This window comes from Aricia agestis, chromosome 5 (assembly GCF_905147365.1).
Source record: "Aricia agestis chromosome 5, ilAriAges1.1, whole genome shotgun sequence".
NCBI classification, from domain to species: Eukaryota; Metazoa; Arthropoda; class Insecta; order Lepidoptera; family Lycaenidae; genus Aricia; species Aricia agestis.
The window spans coordinates 3211902-3229846 of NC_056410.1; the positions used below are offsets into that span (position 1 = coordinate 3211902).

General features: G+C 37.4%; 1 protein-coding gene and 1 long non-coding RNA gene across 2 annotated transcripts in view; both read right to left on the bottom strand.

Moving 5' to 3' along the window:
* The window catches only part of LOC121726930, a 52867-nt gene that overhangs the window by 21984 nt on the left and 12938 nt on the right, over positions 1–17945 (bottom strand). The gene's annotated exons all lie outside the window — the stretch shown is intronic.
* Positions 9916–10084, bottom strand: LOC121726932. The gene is made up of 2 exons (XR_006035591.1): positions 10055–10084; positions 9916–9971 (listed from the first exon to the last, which is right to left on the bottom strand). It is a non-coding gene; the product is annotated as an uncharacterized LOC121726932 (long non-coding RNA).

Here is a 17945-nt window from a genome sequence, read left to right on the forward strand (position 1 = left end):
AATAGCCAGTAGCCACTAAGCTCATTAAACCACTAATGCCACTAATAACGAATCGTATTTCATCTTTTAAAACAGCAAGATTTGTAATTTGTTGTACCTTATTAGTTTTTTTTTTTTTCATTAGGTACACTTTATAGGAACATTGGCAGCCGTACTAGTAATAACTGTGTCACAGCTGCTTAATGTACTAGCAATAGGATATTATTATTTTTAACAAAAAATTTAAACCGACTTCCAAGGTAAAAACAATAATAACATCCTTATAATATGAACTAAAAAGTATTAAATAATTTTTCCTGTCTAATAGTGCCTTTTTCCGAATTCGGCTAAACCTCAACTATTTCTGTACTCAATCTTCATCATTTTGAAGTCGGTACCAGATAGCTGAATCTTTAGTTCTCTGACAGAATATTTGAAACTTTCCAAAAGTTTCAAATATCCTGTCTAATAGTGCCTTTTTCCGAATTCGGCTAAACCTCAACTATTTCTGTACTCAATCTTTGGAAAGTTTCAAATATTCTGTCAGAGAACTAAAGATTCAGCTATCTGGTACCGACTTCAAAATGATGAAGATTGAGTACAGAAATAGTTGAGGTTTAGCCGAATTCGGAAAAAGGCACTATAAGACAGGAAAAATTATTTAATACTTTTTAGTTCATATTATAAGGATGTTATTATTGTTTTTACCTTGGAAGTCGGTTTTAATTTTTTGTTAAAAATAATAATTTCACTCTTTTTAGTTACCTACTAACCATCTTCAACTTAAAAAGTTAAGAAAATACTTCAACCCCTTAATATTATCTTAATCTTGGTAAATGTTTACAAACCTACCCCAATTTATTTGACAAACTACTACAAAAGAAAGTCGACGGAGCCCCGCGTAATATCTGGGTGTTGTGGTCTAAGTTCCAACCTAACCTAACCTACTTTTGGACTTTCTAGATTGTGTTTGTTTTTGTTTTGGCGGGGGGCTGCCCCCCCCCCGAGCCCCCCCTTCGGTATCCGTGGCTGAGTAGTTAAGTAAGACCCACTCATCACAGCCTTGAGATGCCTTAAAAATACTTCGTAAACATCAGAAAACAGATGATCTTATCTGAAGATTACGAAAATCTCAAATGTGAATTTCTTCTAAACGGAGAGTTTACTGGCGGTGGAAACGGTAAGTAGGAGTTTTTCTCACCCAAAGCAATCCTCCTTAACCTATGTCACCAACATTTAATTGACGTAGGTTCCTAAACCTTAGCCATTCTAAGTATTTTCGCCATACTAACAAGGCTCACATTTCGGCCTGTCATTCGACAGGGGTTGATTTTTGAGAAAAGTTTATCTGAGCTTTTTTGCTTCCCTTGGCGCCCCCTATCGATTGGTATAATAAAAAGGGGTGGTCATAGGGGCTTGTATTTTTGTCGTCAAAATTTTTCCAAGTATTTTCGCCATACTAACGAGGTTCGTATATCGGCCTGTATCTGGCCGGGGGTTGATTTTTGAGAAAAGTTTATTTGAGCTTTCTTACTCCCCTTGGCGCCCCCTATCGATTGGTGTATTCAAAAGGGGTGGTTATAAGAGGTTGAATTTTTTCGTCCAAATTTTTTTAAGTATTTTCTCCGTGCTAACGAGGGTCACATTTCGGCCTGTCTTTCGACAGGGGTTGATTTTTGAGAAAAGTTTATCTGAGCTTTTTTGCTTCCCTTGGCGCCCCCTATCGATTGGTATATTCAAAAAGGGTGGTTATTAGAGGTTAAAATTTTGACGAAAAATTTTTCTAAGTATTTTTTCCATAGTGCCCCGTTTCCATCAGTCCAACCCAAATGAGTGCCTTACGCTCTGGAGTAAAGGTTGAATTTGTTACTTATGTTCAATTTTGTGGTACTTGAAATATTATGTATTTTGAAACAACATTAAGTATATTTTTTTGTATGAAAATCGCTTTGAAATGTACCAAATAAATAAGGACATAACGTGATGACTGATGATATTCTATGGTGTTGTGTGTATATTGTATCCATATACAACCATGTGAGTTCTGACATTAGTGACCCTGACATGGTAGTGATGATGATGATGATGATGATGATGAATGTAATTTGCATAGTAGCATATGCTTTCAGTTCTTAAAACAACGCCTAAACCCCCAAACTTGTATCTATAAGGAATCCGGAGTTCTCTTAGTATCTTCGGAACCATAGTATACCTTGGTGCAAAATCTTGCGTTTTGGTAGCATATGCTTAGGATGCTTCTTATAAAACCAAAATCACCATATGTTTCCATATAAATTTTGAGGAGTTCCCTCGATTACTCATGGATCCCATCATCAGATCACCACTTTTGTGAAAATGGGACCAAATTGGAGTAAAACCTAATATAACAAAACAAAAATTTTGAAAATCGGTTCACAAACGGCGGAGTAGTGGTCGAACATACAAAAAAAAATAAAAAAATAAAAACCACAGCCGAATATATAACCTCCTCGTTTTTTGGAAGTCGGTTAATAACAACTTTTATAAAAAACAAGTACAATGTGATTACCTACTAATTGATTTACAATTTTGAAACAATCTGAAGAGTGATAACTAAAAATAAAATTCAATTAAATATTAAAAACGAAATCTTATTAGTAAAGACTTTACTTTGTAGAGTTTGTTGATATGGATCGGGTACATTTTCAATTTACCCACTTCGCACTACGCACGTAACATTACAGAGCTGAAGAACAAAAGTGAAAGGTGGGTGAATGGCTGAAACGAGTTAGGTTACCCAAAGAGCAGAAGAAACTGAATTGTGATGTCATCACCTATTCATAGATGCAATTAATTTTATATCAAAAACTATAAAACCAATAGATAATAATTGCTAGTAGAAAATATGTAATTAATTTCTATAATATTTTATAACTTCCTCTAGTTAGTTGTTAACAAACTTTTGTCGCAATCGAATGAACGGATAAATATTGCGCAAAAGCCGCCAGTGCTAAAGCTAGATAGAGAATTATCTGACCACGAACCTCACCAATAAAATAACCTAAGAATTCGTCTATACATATATACGAATTCTTAGGTTATTTTATTGGTACATGTATGCGTGGAGACTACCTACATAGGTAGTCTCCACGCATACATGTACCGAAGTATGAAACTGTTATAGAGCAGGGGTCACCAATTAGTTTCGCTCGGGGTCCATTTTAAGAAAAGAAATGACCTTCGCGGTCCGCACATTTTAAAGGTTAGGTACACATCAATGAGAAAAGTGACAATTTTATTGCTTGTTTGGAGTGAATTCGTGCAAGCTATTAACATTAAATCCTGGAGATGTTCATCAGTAAGTCAAGACCGAAATTTATTTTAACGAAGTTCACACCTTCGAAAATGCTCGGTCCGCATACAATGGGCCGGCGCGGGCGCGGCGGTCCGGATGCGGACCGCGGTCCGCTATTTGGTGACCCCTGCTGGCTGTAGAGTGTAGGCCTACTACGAAAACGTTTTGAGACTCAAACAATCGAACGAGAATGCCGCGTCCTGCTCTAACAACGTCATTATTTGTTAGAGTAGACGCGGCACTTTCGTTCGATTGTTTGAGTCTCAAAACGGTTTCGTAGTAGGCCTGCAGTTTCGTACTTCGGTACATGTATGCGTGGAGACTAAAACATATAGGAATTCTTAGGTTATTTTATTGGTGAGGTTCGTGGTCAGATTACTGCGTGATGATAATAATAATTTCAGTGAAACAGATGACTGATTGGCGAGAGTTCAGGCACAGGATATAAGACTTTTTACATACCCATCCGACATAAATCACCTTTCTTTTCAGACTATCAACTGATCAGCTTGCTTTGACCTAAGCAAAAGTGAAAACAACATTTTTTTCAACGCGGGAATCGCATCTACGACCAAGGTGTTGGTGACGACGATGATTTCGGCCTAAAACGTTAAACATTCCTAAAATCCCACGGCCCACGATCACAGGCGGGGTGCAGGTGTTTTAACGGTTCATTAGTCGGGGCCCTTTCGCACGATTATGTTAACAAATTAGTTGTATCGCGAGGGTGTTCGGACACGCGCTTGCTCGCTCGACCGCGGCGATTGTGTACCCATAACCTGATGGGGACAGGTGATTTACCCGTTGCTAATTTGAGGAGGGGAAGTAGACTTTATGGTCGGCAAATATTGAATCTTAACCAAATATGAGGTCCGATTTTTCCATGTCATTTTAACCCATCAAGCCCCATTAGCTCACCGGTAAGCGAGACACAATAGAATAACAATAGATTTCCAAGAATCCACGATCGAAGGAAAAAGGTATAGGTACACTCCTTGGTCCAGACTCCAGAGCTTGCCTAATATACTCACCGGATGGATAGCAAACTTGTATTTCATTTATCTATCAAAACTGTATTAGGTTTTATTTGCTTAGACGGTTTTTCTCGACATGAATTTGTTGGCCACTTTATTTCTTAAAAGGTATAACAAATTCTTAAATGTATTTCTTCTTTAAGACTTTCTCAAAATTTGGGGTTCGATGTCTCGAGAGGAAACGACACTGTAATCTTCTGTCGGTGCAGTGAACCGTAATGTTTCTTGGCCCTTGGAATGCGGATTTTGTCAATTTATTTAACCTGATGAATTATGCATCTGATAAAGCAAGTGGTAACAGATAGGACGTCTCAATCCTGTGGCAGCCCGGCAGGATATATTATGACACTGACGCTACCTATTGTCTGGTATCGTTAAGAGCTTACATTACCAATATGACCACACGGCACACCTGGGCAGTGCATTAACCAATAAAATAAGTAATTCAATCAATATTCAATACAGATGGGCGGTTATCTATGAGATGATTACAAACTTAGGCTAAGAACTGACGGAGCGGTTTTCACCCACTCCCGCCGCGGTTGCGGAGCTGCGGTTTTATTTCAAAACTCACAAGACCGCTGATGTGTGCGGGCTCGCAGCCGCCGCGGTCGCGATCATCGCCCGCAAACTCTGCGGGCGATGATCACAAGACGGGCGGTTTCTACTACGATCACACGGCTGCTGTGATCGCCCGCTAAACTATCGCAGAGCGCGCGGGCGCAAACCGCCGAGGCTGCGGGCGACCGCCGCCCTCGTGAGTTTTGCTTTAATTTTTTACATAATATAAAACTGTATTCTACGAAGGCTGCGGGCGCGCAACCACGGCGAGCGCGGGAAAAAATCGCTCCGTGAGTTCTTAGCCTAAAGGTTTAAACGTAAACTTGCTAAAAAGGCCAAGAGAGTTCAACTTGGTAACAAGAGAGGCCAAGAGAGACCGGATTTGACCGGATTACCGTCAATCCGGCCGGATCCGGTCGGATCCGGCCGGATTGATGAAATTGAACTAAAAACCGAAAATCATCCTATTTTTGCTTTCTAATTCAAAAACAAGTCATATATGCATCACTTGTAGCTGATTAATGCAATATTTTCAAAGCGAGATTAAAACTCGCTCTTTAACTCCTCTCCACTCTTTAAAAACTGTAGAGCATGGAATAATATTTTAAATGTCCGTATAAAATAAAAATAAAAAAATTGTTTTATTTCTGAATAAATTTGAATCAAATATTTTCAGAACGTTGAACTACATGTTGCCTACCACCGGTTCGGGAACTAAACCGGCGAGAAGAACCGGCGTAAGAAACTCGCACGGGGCCACTTTTTAGTAAAAAAGTGGAAAATTTGTCTTTTAAAAAAATAAAATTTACAATGTAAATAACTTAATCTATACAATATGAATACACAATGGTATGGTTGCTCAAGCACATTACGGTATTATCGTTACCTAGTCGGCCTAGCCTAGAAGAATGAGCAGGTCAATTGCACCCTCCCCACCACCATACGTAGCTGTAGTCAATGGCGAGTTGATATTTAACTATATATATCCATTTGTTGCTCATCATTTAAAAGCGTCACTTAGCAAATAACTTCTAATAGAGCTGCTGCGGCTCCGTAGTACCGCTAGTTTTTGATAATTTTTATATAGTCAATGAATATACATTTATGACGTACTAGCTGTCCCGGTGAACTTCTTGTCACTTTAAAACCTTCCCTGGACTTCTACGAATATTTTAAGACTAAAATTAGCCCAATCCGTTCAGCCGTTTTCGAGTTTTAACGTTACTAACACAATTGAAAATCCATTTTTATTATATATAGATTTTACACTACTAACAACATCATCTCAGTCACGTTCAAAGGAATTTGAACGAAAAGTTCCTTTATACTTCGTCGAATACATTTTTTTAGATGATCGACTATTACTCAATAACTTTGAAGTCTTCTTAGCCGTGATAATTTTCCTTTTAAATTCAGCACATTTCCTACTCCCGTGATTTTTTTACATTTCATGAAGCAACCGATTATCTGGTAGAAGGGGGGGGGGGGACTGGACTGGACTGGACGATTTTTTCCACTTTAAAACTTCATATTGCACAAATGGATCCCTAAATCGGAAAATTATCTAAGAATAATCGTAATATTTTTTAAAACCTATCCAACGAACACCCCACACGATGGGGTGTCAAAAAAAATCATCCCCGCTTCATGTGTATGGGAGGTACCATAATAAATATATATTTTTAAGATTTTATATACCATTTTGTTGGAATCATTAATATGTATATTCATGCCAATTTACAGCTTTGTTAGTCTCTGAGCAAAACCGCGGACAGACAGACGGACAGACAGACCGAAACTATAACGGTTCATTGTTCACTACAGAACCCTAAAAAAGTGAGAAAAAGCTTATCCAGGGGTAACGCATTTAACGTAAGTTATTCATGCAACAACCATATCAGCTTGCTACAAATTAAAGTATATTATTATTTTTAACAATATTCCACGAAATAAACCTCAAATTGTAAGTACATGAGTGAGTGGACGCATAGGCATGCGCAGCATGGCATACACTCACTCATTTACTTACAGGTTGATGTTTATTTCGCGGAATTTTGTTAAAAATATTAATATACAAAATTTTAAGCTATGGATTTCCGCAAAGTAACGCTTAATTCTATTGATTATTGCCACAAACCGCTAACACCGGATCCGGTCTCCGGATCCGGTACATTGGGACCGGATCCGGTACCCGTAAAATGACGCCGGATCCGGCCAATTTCCGGATCCGGTTTTCCGGATTGCATTCCCTAATTATATTCGTTGTCCCATGTCTGATTGCTATATCATAAGATTAATTTAGCACGAGAGTAGACGACGTGATGTACACTGCCTACTTTGTGCTATTGTGTAGGTATTATTGTATGTAGTATAATAATTTGAATTTGAACTACCTCTTGCAATTTGCAAACAACACGACGACACGTGAATTTCCTTAGGTCTTGTCTCATTGCTTATCCTGAGTCCTGATGCTGTAGCCAAAGTCCCTTTCGTTAAAAACTACCACGAAATTCGTTATGAAAATGTATGGGATTTGACATTAGTGTTCGAAAGCGAAATTTCATTTAGCGATGACTTATGTCAAACCGCATACATTTTGCTAACGAATTTCGTCATCGTTAATTAACGAAAGACACTTTGTCTAAGGGGCTGGGGTCGTACCACGAAATATTTTTGAGAATCAAACAATCGTACGAGAGTGCCGCGTCCTATTCTTAGAAACGAGAAATTACGTTGTTAGAAACGGTTTCGTAGTAGGCCTACTGACCCTTAGATTACCAAACATATTTTGGAGCTTGTCTCCTGCGATTTTTAACCACCTATGTAAGTACGTTTCATTCTACCTACAGCTATTAATATAGACGTTATCTTGGAATTACGCGCCATCATTTAAAAATATAACATTCGAAATATGAAATTCGATTCCACAGATAATAAAGCATCGCGTCACATTATCACGAACGCAGCTTTATATTTACCGTCACGAAATGAGTTGTGGAAATACCAAAGGCTTTTTGATAGGATAAGTAAAATTACCTACGAATCTCTTGATTGTTTTCAGAAAAGTAAATATCATATATTTAAATACTTACTTAATAAAATATACAAATCAAAAGATTATCTAGTTAAAACAAAGAAAAGGAAAAAATTATAATACCTAAATCAGAGTAGACAGAATGATAGAGTATGCCGACTTAGAACTGATGTTGAAATTTTTAAATTTGACGTATTATGACGAAAATCGTCGCTAGGGTTGTTAACTTGTTACCTACGAATTTAAAACTATGACATATTCGATGGACGTGTTCCTCTTTGGTCGTATTTTTGTTTGTGTTTTGGCACATGCGATTAAAATTGTCAGAATCCAATTTTGAAATCTTTATTTTAAATATTTAAAAATAAATTATATCAGCCAGCGCGAGGCACATTCCGTTCATAATCCTAGTGAAACCCGACGAATTTGACAGATATTGAAACCTGTCCGTTTCTTTGCAGTCGAACTACTGGTCGTTATGTCTATTGTGCCTAAATCATCGCTAAGGTGCGCGATGTGACGTATTCTAGTAAAAACTGAAAATTGTAGACAATTTAAATTTTTGTTACGAGTCACGATCCCAAATAGCTCTATAATTGTCTAAGACTAGACGATACAAAGTACTAAACGATGAAAATGTTCATAATTACATCAATTTGAAGTGTGAACCGATTGTATTTTATATTTTAATTACTTAAATGTTGGTAATAATAATATATATGAGAACAAATATTTTCCGCATATCCAAGACATTGCTTGGTTTCTTTCTGCTAATTATTAAATATAATGAACAAGAGCCAAGATGTTTTGTGATGTTTTATGTTTGACATGCAAGTAATAAAAAATTATTTAAAATTAGTATGCTTTTTTATATCTTGAATAAATATTAAGTGTCTTGAAGTGTCAGAAGTCAGAACCAATAATATTGTAAACACCTTTTATAACCACCATTTTTAGTGCAAATAAAGAACTAATTAAGTAATTCTTCTTTAAGATATTTCTCAAAATTTGTAGATCGATATTTCGAGAGGATACGACACTGCAGTAATCTTCTGACAGTGCTGAGTGCAGTCATAATGTTTCGGCTGGTATAAATAGTACTTAAGATGCGACCCGGTCGCGTATTTACGAAGGCTATACCAATTGAGTCACGAGCCAGACTTTAATAGATGAGCCTTTGTTTATGAATATTACTCGACAATACCTATTCTATCTCAGTAAAAAAATTGACTGAAGTGGATTAGCTTTTTGCCTTGATATTTTCTAAGAAAATGCATGAACAAAACCTAGTACTGTATTATACATATTCACTTAAATAGATAAGCTTTTGTCGATATATTTTCAAACATTACGTACGAACAAAACCTAGTCGAGTAGAGGCTCACAGCCATATAACACATTTGTTTATACTTTATAATAGTGCCATACTAAGTATGGCACGATCTGACTGTTACGGTTACCAACTACGTTTAAATTGTTAAAATACTAAGCTAATCGTAAATTTGATAAAAATGATGGCTAAGGTTCAGAAACCTACCCCAATTTTTGGTGCTCACATGGGTTGAGGAAGGATGTTTTGGGTTAGAAAAACCTCCTCATGCCACTTCCAGCCCCGGAAACGACCGCCTCAGAATTCCGAAAATTTCAAAGGTTAGTAGCTCCAAAACTGAGGGGTTTCTCAGTGTGGATTTGGTACGGGGGGTGTTTACCCCTCCTCCCCACTCCCCCCTCACCTCCGATCCCCATCAATCTTGGGGTAGGTTTCCGAACCTTTACCAAAATGATTATACAGGGTGTAATCAAAATAAGTGATAATACTTTGGGGTGTGTACGTGTTCCTTGTAGAGAGTTCACTGTGAAAGTAGCAGCGCTGAAAGACCAATTTTTTTTTTAAATTTTGTATGGGGAAACTCGTAACGCTCGGGATCGTCACTTATTTTTATTACACACTGTAGACTGCGTTTTGTATTTTACATTAGAGGTACCTAACTACTCTAGAAAAACTATTATAGTTTTATTATTATTTGTACTCTCAACAAGTGTGTAGTGTGTACCTGTTTCCTACCTATTAAAAGTTCGTTTGTTTATTAGTATTTTTTGTCACTTAAATACAGAATAGAAACGTGCAATTTAACAATAAAATAATAACAATTTCCATGTAACTATCCACCTACATATTTTTAAAGCTAACGATGACGTTATTTACCATATCGGTATCAAATTGAATAGCATTTGTAGCTGTAATGTTAGAAAGAATTTAGCTAACAAAGTCTAGGCGATTTCGATCATTTTCTGTATTGTAATAGATTAGGGTTTTGTCAAGTTTTTGTGTAACAAAAGCTAAGCCAGTTCAGTTCGCGCTTTCACTCTAATGGTATAGCCTTTGTAAATACGCGACCCGTTCTCAAGACGCGGATCGCCTCTGTGATTGGTCCAAATTTTGACAGCCAACCAATCACAGAGCCTGAACCGTGCCTGAGACCGAGATGCATCTTGAGTACTGACTATTTATACCAGCCTTAGCCCTTAAGATGCGGATTTTGTCAATTTATTGAACGTTGGTATAGTATTATGTACGTTATAAATACCACAACATTATTTAATAATGTTGTAACTAGTAACGGAGCGTGCAGCGGCGAGAAACGTCCATAAATTAATAAATACTTGCGGATTTTCCAGAGTCTGCGCTCGACGTCACTCCGCGTAATGATTCAAAATAAACATAACCAGACACGCGCTGCGTTTTTATCACAAGCACGTCAAAATTCATAAAACTCTAATAGTAGAGGTATAAGTTTTGCTTTTTTTTTAATTTACCACCTCTTCTACTCCTAGAGGCATCTAGGTTACTTTAAGCACAAGAAACCTTAACAGTACGAGGGCTGCTATTTATGTATCCGGAATTAAAAAAAGAAACAAACATATATCATTTAATATGGTTTTATTGCTTTTCAAAATATTCGCCGCGATGATCGACACAATTTTGCATACGCTGGAACCAATTTTCATAGCACTTTTTCCATTCTGATTGAGGTATCTCCAAAACGTGCATTTTGAACGCATCAACAGCCTCTTCGCGGCTCGAAAAACGTTGACCACGTAATTTGTTCTTCGCGTATGGAAATAAAAAGAAATCGTTAGGTGCCAAATCAGGGCTGTACGGCGGATGACCAGTCAATTCGATCTTTTGACCCTCCAAAAACTGAGTTGTTTCAGCTGAGGTGTGACAGCTAGCATTGTCGTGATGTAATATGATTCTGCGTTGTCGGTTGTCCTTTCTTATTTCTTCAAAGACTTCTGGTAAACAAATGGTCGTATACCATTCAGAATTAACCGTTTTACGATTCTCTAATGGCACTGTAGCCACATGTCCATTTATTCCAAAAAAACAGGCGACCATTTGCTTCAAAGTACTTTTTGCACGAGTAACTTTTGTTGGTTTCGGCTCATCTTGGAACACCCACACCGTTGACTGTTGTTTAGTTTCGGGGTCATATGCATATATCCAAGATTCATCACCTGTGTAGATATTATAAACGGCTTTTGACGTACCACGGTTGTATTTTTTTATCATTTTTTTGCACTAATCGACACGAGCCCGTTTTTGATCGATTGTCAAGTTGTGCGGAATCCAACGCGAACATATTTTTTTTACAGCCAAATGTTCGTGTAATATCTTATGTATGCTCGTCATACTTATGCCTAAGGACGCCTCTATCTCGCGATATGTAACATGACGATCACGCATTATTAGTTCCCGCACAGCATCTATATTTTGTGGGACAACAGCTGTTTTTGGGCGACCTTCTTTATTTTCATCCGTGAGCATAGACCGCCCACGATTAAACTCACTGTACCAGTGATAAACAGTGGTTTTTGATGGTGCTTCATCTCCAAAAGTTGCGGTGAGTTGAATAAAGCACTGTTGTTGATTTAGCCCACGCCGAAAATCGTAGTAAATCATTGCACTAAAATGTTCACGCGTTAAATCCATGGCAAATGAAGACACGCAATTTTCAAAATGACGCCACAATGGAAAAATAATTGACAGTCACATGAAACAAAATGTATTCTTCAACCAAAGAGTTCTATTTTCAAATGTTGTAATTACTTTTTAAATATTGTTCTTGTAAGTGGCCAGTTCCGGATACATAAATAGCAGCCCTCGTAGTTGTTACTTGTAACCTCCGTCTGGTACGTCGGAAAACTTCGAAAAAAGATCCTGCGCCTTCACAGAAAAGTATTTACTACTTACGGCGATATACCAGATTTAGGGGGAAAATTATCCCTTACATTTTCACGAACACAAATGTAGAGGACAGTATTTCTCTATATTTCTGAACCTGAATAAGTGAGGGTTCACTTTTATCCTGTAAACTGGGCGTATCGTGGGTATTAATTGTGTCAAGTTTTCACTGCGAAGAATGATTATTATATTATAAACACCTACCGTGATTCCTAGTCAGTCTTCGTCCGTTTTCCTGACGCGACTCCTCAATATGCCAAGTGTATTCCATTTTCAGTTCGTCAAGGCATTATAAAATAAATCACGTTGCATCCAGGGCATAGTCAAAATCACACATCGCGCAATAATTTAAAATTCCGAACCACTGAGTTTTTTTTTTATTGTTTTGAGTTGTGAGCTTAAAGGTGACCAAGGCCAATTAATTTTTTCGTCGCTATTGAAACCAAAGTAGACAAGCGTCCGCTAACAATTTACACTGGAAGGTTACTGAAGTTAACGTTGCAGTCAACCCCTGCAGGAGTAGGACAGAGAGACTATTCGCCCGGGGTAGAAAGGGATGAATATGTGTATCATTTCATGGTTGCTACGAAAACATGAGCGGTTTGGAGGGAAATATTGACCAATGGGGTAGTTTTCGTGTTGATTTTCTAATGGTTTGGGGTGGTGGCGTTTTCATGAATACCTTTTCGTTCTTGTGGTTACATGGTTTTATTTTTTACATGATCGAAATTTTATAACATTACTGTATAGGAAATTCATTTCTTGACATAAAGATTATTCAACATAGTATAATATTAATATAGCACATTAACATATTATAAAACATTATCGTAAATAACCGTTTCTCACGGTTTGATTTTTCGAATAAACTTTATGGATATTGGATACTAAATTAAAACATTACATTGAAACACTACTCACTAGGCTATTTCAACCGGGAAATTCCCGGATCTAACACAGATTTTAGCATACCTATTAGATCCACATGTTTACACGTCACATTTTATATCTACAAGAAAACAAACAAGGAAACTATAATAATATAATGAGGATAAGACCAACGAGTAGGTACCTATCTTATCCTTAGACTTAACTCTTTAAAATTGAGTAAGGTATCTTTAAGGTCTCAACTTTTTGGCAACACACCTTGTTATAGTTTACATCCTATATTCACTATACCACCTCCTATACCACCACCTATCTTCAGATTATTATGAATTAAAGAAAATATAGCCATCCTTATTAATATTATAAAATATGTGAATATGTGTTTGTCTATCTGTCATTGAAGTCTAAATCTTTGGATGGTTATGAAAATATTCTGAGAAACGGGAAAGGACTTAAGATAATTTTTATTGCGAAAAAAAATACAGTTTCCGCGTGATAACTGAATTTCGGCGCAACAGAGTAGAGTGGGGTATTTAAAACTTTATAAAAGAGACACCAAATATTTTTCATTTTACATAAAAGGTTAACAAAAAACAAACTTATCTATTTCATTTCCCTAATTCAATAAAAGCTCCGTTCCAAATTACCATAACCCCGAATTTCCAGTCGGTACCACAGTTAATGAGTTTATTCGATAATTGGTGTGGGGTCTAAACGGTCGATTATGGGGGGCGCAGGTCGTCGGCGATCACTGCCCACCCCATCACCAGGGAACGTGGGAACCTATCGCTGTAATGGTGCAACCATTTACCATTGCTGGTATAATTTTCAAAAGGATATTCCGCCATCGCTTCTCTAAAATAGCGTCCATTTGTTTTTATTATACGTAGGTCCATTATATTAAGAGATCATGACGTATCCTGTCTAGGTATCATAGTTTGTAGAGCAAGAGGGCAGATTTTTACCAAATCTCTGCAAAAGGATTTACAAATCCTTTTGCAGAGATCAAGTGTGACCGCGTTAAGACCAAAAGAGGGACCATTCATAAAAACGTGGACGTCTCTTAGCGGCCACCACTTTGTATCTAACTCGTAAGATTTCTCCAGTTTATATTATGTAATTAAGACCGAAGACTTAGGTGACATGCAGGCGCCGAAAACGTTTTCGTCTTAACACAATATACATAGACCGCTGGGGTACATTTAGCATCAGGATTCAGGGAGCACTTGGTGAAAACGGTTCCAATTCAGTCATTTCATGATTTAACTCTCTGGAACCTGACCTTCAAATATACCATATCAAAAACATGGTGTACTTATTAAAACGAAACCGCTCCGTGTCTGCGTCAGCACCTTGCCTGCGGGCGCAATGATGCGACAAATTCGGTGCGCTATGGTGGCCAATGGTGTGTGACAGCAGCTGGTATTAACGGCATTACCGATATTATGCTGATCGATTCGATTAATACATGCTAATTGTTTGGGAACACATGCAAGCATGCCCACGAAACTCTACATGGGAGTTTCTCTTGCAGCTGTGCTGGCTGGGCATAGGTGCATCGGCTCACATACCTAGCATGAGAGAGTGAAAAATTTTGAGAACCAATTTGTTAATAAAATATGCCATACATCATAACATTAAAGGCTCGGCCACTGGAGTCAGGACATATACTGTATAACATGGAAATTTCAAATTAGTAATTACGTTGTTGGGACTTACGCCGTTGCGCGTTGGTGCACCGACGCTGCGGACTGCGAAAAAGCGGCTGATAGTACATACTTATCATTAATCCTAAAGCGATGCGTAATATGGCATCTTGCTGTATGTTTTTTTTGCATTTTTTCGCAATTCCCATCGTAATAAGTCATAACGCCAAGTAAGATCTTTGTCTACGCCAAACTCTATCTACCTACCTCTGTCTACCATTTAAGCAACATTGACTTGAAAGTTGATCAACCAAATTAATACTAAAATGAGACGCAGTTCATTGTGGCTAACTTGAACCATGCAGTTAACTTTAACCTTTGTTCTTCATCGAACAAACAGCCGGTAGCCGGGGTGACCATCTCGTGACGTTGCTCAAAATACACCCGCAGTTATTGATCCAGGCATTTGCATACTCACATCTAAGAAATAGAATAATATCCAAGGGAACAACTTGTATAATAATTTATAACATAATGCATGTCCTGTATGTGCCTTTACAATGTGGCGAGACTGGAGAGGTACCTAAATATATACTTTTCTACGTTTCTACAGTTGTGCCTCAGGTTATGAGAAACTGAGTCTATCTATCTGTTACCTACCCAGTACCCAGCCTAAAGCAATTTATGAACAAAAATATGATACAACAGTAGCGTAAATCTATAGCTAGCTCAGTAGCTGTGGAAAGGAATAAGAAATAGGAATATAAGTCAATGAGACAAGTGACTACATTAAACAAGCCCCTGTATTGTGTAAACAAAGACGTGGCGCTTAAGAGGATTCCACACCGCCCTTTTTTCCATACAAACGTTGTCCCCTGTTTCCTCCCTGGATAATGCTAGTAGAGTTATAATTTTTTTCCTGAATATCTACGGCCACTAATACAATGTCCCTATGTTTTCTTTTTTTCATAATTTAATTATTAAATAAGATATGAACGTTCAAAAACCCAAAAAAATGGCCAGATTTTCCGCTGTGTTTAAACGTCCAGAAAACAGATTTGGCTAGATTATACAAAAAAAGCAAAACATAGGAACACAGCTCAAGCCTTTTTTTTATCTTTAATGAAAAAAGTACTTAAATCGGTTAAGTTTTGGAGAAGGAATCAGGGGACAACGAATCGTTGATTTTCTGGATTTTCTGCAGTTGTCTCTATCGCGTTCTGCGGTATAGGCTTGAGGTAAGGGAGACATCTATAGATATTACACGTACTTTTTTTTCATTTTTCTAGCCCCTGTTGTATCCTCTTAAGCTTTCCCTTGATGGATGGGATCATAGGACAGCACGTGATAAGATAAGTCTCCTTCTGCTTAATCCTATACGTATAAAGTTTGGAGAGCCAGAAGATAATAATATTATGAAGCATATATGACTCATGGGAAAAGCTGTGATAAAAGGCGAGTTGTTAAAAGTAAAACAAAGAACATAATATAATTAATACATTTTGTCACACACTGTATACATTACACGGTCAAACTGAGAAACCGTCTCCTTTTTTGAAGTCGGTTAATTTTTTTATATTTATTTAGAGGCCCATCATCATCTTATGAGTCTTACAAAAGCTTAAGCGATGAAAATAAACAAAATCTCAAGGCTTTTCACGTGATTTCGTGGAAATATCGACCAAACAAATCAAGCTTTACATAAATATGGGCGGAGCTAAGTCACCACAAAGGGGTGGATTGGCCAATCACGGGCGCTTATTTCAAATTAGGAACGCGTGCCGATGCGTCACTTTTGTGAAATGTCAAAACTGACGTATGGTCGAAATAAAAACAACTTTATACAGGCTGATGTTCTTGCACGTGAATACAAGAGTATGCACATAGTAAAAGGAGGGGAAGTAGGATAACTCCGGCCCAATCCGCGATATAATTACCTACTGTCTTAGGGTTTTATTATAGGCGGGTTTAATTTTAGGCGGTGCGGAGTTGGTGTGGGAGCGGCCGTACGCGCTTCGTTCGCGCAACCGCCAACCGCATGAACAGCGGCAACGTCGCGGTCTCCCGACTTTTAATAAAAAGTAAATCTTTATTGTGCATATTTTGTGCATATTTCGGCCATTTTTCGTGCATGCAAAAGTACATAAAACATTATCTTATTTATACTATGTTCTAGTGGGAAAGTAGATCTACCTACCTACCTACTTCCTTTGTGTAATAGAAAACTAATACAATAAAAAAGAAGTAAGTAGGTATCTGATCATCAAGTAAAAATTATTATAATATGCTAGAATAAGTGAGTAATTGTTGCATTACTATTAAAATACCCAAACACACAGCAGCAATATCTATTACTCCTGCGATTATGATCGGAAATTTTTGATTAGTTTAGCCGTGGCGCGGCGCGGCGCGAGCGTTTAGCGTAAAGTGTTAGCCCCGACTGGTTATGCCGAAATATTGTCCGAGATTTTGTTGTGTGCCGTGAGGCGACGCATTGATACTATGGCGCACACATACAAGCCGCGCGCGGTTCCTTTGTATGAAGATAACTTACTTCCCCTCCTTTTACTATGGTATGCATGTCATTCTATTTGTTCGTATAAAAGAGGTTACATGTAATTATGAAATGGATCTATAATGGTCCCAAATGACGTATCAAACTCAAATAAACATTCAACTGAACTGATTTAAGGTAACGCCTTGATAATTTGGCTGCAGCGATATCGATTTTTCTCAACAATGACTGAAGCTAAGAAATTAAAGTTTATTGTCAGTATTCATCATGTCTTTATCTTTGAATTACCTATAGCATAACACGATTGGTCAACTTTTATAACACATAATAATAAATCAAAAAGACCTCTATAAAAACAGGGATTCTAATTTTGCCAACATAGGAGAGTGATTTAAGCTTCCAAAATTTGTACATAGATTAGTTCAACAACACTACAATTTGCCCATAGCTTATGTGAAATATATTTATGGTTTTTAAATTAAGCGACAAAAACCATTTTGTCGCTTACACTCTTTCCATTTCTTGCTGTTCCATTTCTTATTTTCTATGAGAGGCCAGCCCGGCCTCTCAGATAATCTCATAATCATAATAAATAAATCTCATAATCATTAAAAACAGTACTAAAAAGGATTATTTTTCAGGGCAGAGCGATTCTAATCAAAGCAGCCTGGTATTTAGATTCCAAAAGATTGCTTTAGAGTTTAGATC